A 4,844-nucleotide genomic window follows, 5' to 3' on the forward strand; every position below is an offset into this window, starting at 1 on the left:
GCCATCTGCTCCTCCGTCTGTCCTCCCGGGCCGGGCCGCTCTGCATTATGGGAGAGACGTCATATGACATCATGACGTCTCCCCCATTGACCACTGCGGGAGCCGGAAGATGGAGCGGCTCCCGCAGTGGGCGCAGCAGCAGCAGCTAATGAGAGTCTGACAGACTCTCATTGGCTGCTGCTTACAACAAACACACAGCTGCCGGAGCCGGCGGCTGTGTGTTTGTCAGTGTAGCGCTGACCGAACTCCGTCCAGTCAGCGCTACACACGCGGTGCAGTCTGCGTCACAGTGACACAGACTGCACCGGCCCGCGGCCCGCATGACACTGCGGCCCGGGTGGCACATGGCACCCTGCCCCCCGGCCCAGCCCGCCACTGCAGCTCTGCATTTCTAAAGAGCCCCCAAGGCTGCGGCAGGTAAGACCTGCCACAAGGCCAAGATGGCTGCCGTTGTGCGGCAATGTTACCGATATTTACACAGGTACGCGTCGTCGCACGCAGGTAAGAAGGCAGCAGTGGGCATCTATGCTCAGGTGATCATTAGCATATTTTCGCAGCTGCATTACGTATGAAATCGCAGTTGCAATCGCATTAGCCTCCATCTCTGAATCAGGCCCTAAGTGCTATACTTACTATGCTGTGTATTTTCAAACCCCACGACTTTTGCAGATTTTGTCTGACAGATTTAAAAGAGCAATACTATTTAATGCAAAACTATTACAATTATTGCTCTTTTAAATATGGCAGGCAAATTCGGAAAAAATTGTGGGTTTTGAAACACCATTGCTTAGTAAATATATCCTTAAACCATAAACTTTGTGCTATTTTCTTATCTTACCAGATTAAGGGCCATATTCAATTTCCAGCTAAAAGCCGTTATCGGCTATACTTTTTCGCCGATGACATAATATTCGCCAATCTGGACTTATCCCCGTATTCAATTCTTCCGACTTTTTCGCCGGTACGGAAAGTCAATGGATAGAACCCAGCGAAAAAGTATCACCTATGAATAGGTGCCAACAAAAAGTGCAGAATTGGGGTTTTGGGGTACAAACTTCCAAAAACCACCCTGCACCCCTTGAACAGCCCCCCAAATGTATTCTGTGTCAAAACATTTTTTAAAATGTACCTCGGGACACCCAAAAAAAGTACTTTCAGTTTGGGAGCGAAAAAACAAAAGTTGGGGGATAAACTTCTAAACTAGCGAAATAGACTAAGGGGGGGGCCCAAGTATGCACCAGGTGTTTTTTTGATTGCAGGTGGTTACGGCAAGTGGATTTTTTACGTTTTTTTAAAGTTCACATTAGCCACTTTAAAATATGCTTGCATCCATTTTCATGTAACCCAAATTTGCTGGGACTACTCATTTTTCCCCAAAAACTTACTAAATGCTATTCTTCATCACTTTTTCAAAGACACTAAACAGCATATATTGAGACCATTTAAAGATCCAAAATACCTTCAGCAGGGCTATTCGGGGGTACCCATAGTGATCCCCCATGTCACAGCATCTTTAGGGGGGTGTCAGGCTGATTTCCCCAAAAATGACAGCACTCGCTCATTTCATTTTCGCCAGGTCCCGTTTTCGCCAATTTGGAATTGAATACGGGGATACGCGGGATGAGCGCGATACTTTTTCACTCTGAAAAGCAGCGATGACATCGAAAAGTCCAACACCTGACTTTTCGCTCCTAATTGAATACGGGCCTTAGTAAGTAAACCTCTTTCTTCTCCAGTTCCAGCCTCCTTGTTAAATTATGGAGAAATCTTTTGACTTATACATCATTTTAATAGCAACTGCATGAATGACTCACTGGGAGTAATCCGAGTAAGGCTACGGCTGCAAGTTCACAGTATTTGGTCCATTTCCCCTGCAACTTTTGGCCACAAAACATTATACTGTAGCGTTTCCTTTGCAGCTCATAAAGGAGCACAGTAAACCTGGAAATGTAGCTTTACTTCAGTGTCGTGAGGTGAGGTAAATGGCTGGGGAGGCACTGGCTAGTATCAGAGCCAGATTTACAGATACATATACTGGATGAACCAGAAGGTTCATGTATACATTATACAAAGGTGCAGCAGTATATAGTGCTGGAAATTTGGTGTGATTTGATCAGGGATGTGCGGAAAAGGTAGACGGGGGAGGCAGTGCCTCACCTGCCATACACTTTTTACTCCAGAGTTTTGACTATAAAAATGATTAGAATAATACAAAGAAGATATAATATTTTCTTTACATTTTTGTAGTAAAAACTCTGGATTATACCTAAGTATGACAGGAAAGGCTCTGCCTCACCTGACCGCACATCACTGCTCTACTTTGTTTAGCAGCAATTTCATTCACCGTTCACACACATCGCCTTGGACTGAATTGCACAGTCAAAGTATAGTTTTATGCATATAGTCAGTGCTGCGCTGGAGCATGAAGGGCCCGGAGGGGAATCCAATTATACAGGTCTACAAAGGAGTGCAACCAGTCACTGGAGGGGGTGTGGCCAACTAGACTGGAAAAAGTATTGGTGTAATCTATGACCCTTTTAGAAAGAGATATATATATCTAAGTCAATATCAGCCGGCACTCCACAGCATACGCAATAATACTTGCCTGGGTGCCATCCGAGGTATGGTAGCCTTAATTGTAGAAAAAAAAAGCGGCGGCACTCACGGGACTTTCAATAAGCAATACTGGACACAGCAGTGTAGTTCAACGTTTCAGTCAGTGAAGACTTTTATCAAGAACATTGGAGGTAAACAAGTACACATACCTTTATAGGACAGCATACATGATGTGATGTGCATGGCCGCCCCTCCTGCCCGGCTCCGGGTGGGTGACGTCATCCGCATGCGGCCGACATGTCACTCTGCACGTCATGACGTTTGGCGTGTGACGCGGTCACGATGACACACCCCTCCCAGTGTCAGACGCCAGGCAGTGTGCGGCAATATGTGCGAGGTAACCATGGTAACCTAGAAATCAGTGCATAATGAGATACTACGTTATATGTGATACATTGAGAAACAATAGCTAGTGTACAGGGCATGATGGCATCAACCAAAAACAATGATGTGTACATAAGAATGTGTATAAGTGAATCCACCGAACGGACCAGAAGGAAATATAAGAACTATAAAATATGTAGAGTAGGACAAAAACATATAACGAACATATAAGAACATGGTCCTGAAAACAAAAATTTAAAATTAAGGGACTAAACAGAAAAAATATGGTAAAAAACGGCTCTTATTTAAATGGCTGCAAACCATCAATGGAATACTACTTAAGGATGGAGATGACTCTCAAATGGGAAAGAAATATAATTGACACTCAAGAAGGTGCACTGAACAAGTACATAGTGAATAACCAAGGATATACTTCAAAGTCAATACCCCAGCTCTAAACAAATCCAGAAATGCACATGCAGGGGGTAAAGATAGACATCCATTGTAGAGTTGATTTACAACACCTGGTATTCCTAGGAGGTCTCCCATCCAAGTACTGACCAGGCCAAACACTGATTAGCTTCCAAGATCGGACGGGATCTGGCTTATCCAGTGTATGTATGGTTGTAAAATACTTATTAAGTATTGGATTACAATAGTCACCCTCAATGCTATGAGCATATGCGGGTGTAGTCAGATCACTACTGAGTAGCGGACGAAGATACATATCCAAAGTCATACTGGACCATATAGTATCTTGTAAGGTAAGGATAACTGTGGATGAACCCACAGGTAAAAAATAACAAGGGATATACGTAAGATGAGTAATCAAATTCAGTAATCAGCTGCCAAGGCTAAGGACCGAAAGGTATCACGTGAAAGAACGAGTAGGTAGACATGAGATACCACGAGTAAAAGCAGACATAATAAAAAGATATAGTAAAAAGAGATACCAAAACAAATATACCACCAGAGTTTAGAGGAAACAAGCAAAGGACAAAGTCTCATTGAGTCCAAACGGGGCCACAGTGTTCATATAGTGTATCCACCGGGCCTCAAGTTGCATCAGATGTTATCTCTGTCTCCCCCTCTCTTCGACATTGGCATGTGATCGATGATTTTGTAACTTAATGTGGCCAAAGGATGCTTCCGTTCCCTGAAGTGTCTCGCCACAGGTTGGTCATTTTCTTTACCTTTCAGTGCCTGTCTTAAGGCAGTGCGATGTTGCGCCATCCTAATTCTTCCTGTGCATGATGTTTTGCCTACATATGCAAGGCCACATGGGCACCAAATGATGTAGATAATAAATTTGGTCATACAATTGAGCACATGCCTGATGGGTATCCTCTTGCCGGAGTGTGGGTGAACCACATCCGTTCCTGTTTCCATGTGCCTGCAGGTGGTGCAGCCAATACACTTGTAACATCCAGGTTTTTGAAAAAGAAAGCTCCCTTCTCTTGATGCTTCAATCTTGTATACTTCGTTGTGTACAAGCCAATATTTCAAGCTCTTACCTCTATGATACCCCATCATGATTTGGGAGGTGTGTAAAGGTTTAAGGCTAGAGTCAGTATTGACCACTGGCCAAAGTTTTTTGACAGTTGCGATGATGTGGTTACTTGCAGAGTTAAACTGTGTAATGAACATTGTAGGAGCCTTGTTGGTGTTTCTGGTGGAAGGTGATTTATCCGGTTTCCTACGGTTCTTGATGGCTCTGGATTTTGCTTTGAAAAGGTCTTTTAACTTATAGCCCCTGTTTAGGAACCTGGTCATCATGTTGTCCATTGCTTTTTCCGCCTATCTGGTGTCACTTGTAATCCGTATAACGCGGAGAAATTGAGAATATGATAGTCTCTTTTTTAAAGATACAGGATGATGACTTTCAGCATGTAGAAAAGTGGTAC

At 43.7% G+C, this 4,844-nt stretch overlaps 1 pseudogene; it reads right to left on the reverse strand.

The window, feature by feature from the left end:
• Positions 1 to 3,452: 3,452 nt before the first annotated feature.
• On the reverse strand, positions 3,453 to 3,572 carry LOC148532421 (5S ribosomal RNA; annotated as a pseudogene).
• Positions 3,573 to 4,844: the final 1,272 nt, after the last annotated feature.

The sequence above is a fragment of the Taudactylus pleione genome, unplaced genomic scaffold (genome assembly GCF_031769625.1).
Source record: "Taudactylus pleione unplaced genomic scaffold, aTauple2 ptg000077l, whole genome shotgun sequence".
NCBI lineage: Eukaryota > Metazoa > Chordata > Amphibia > Anura > Myobatrachidae > Taudactylus > Taudactylus pleione.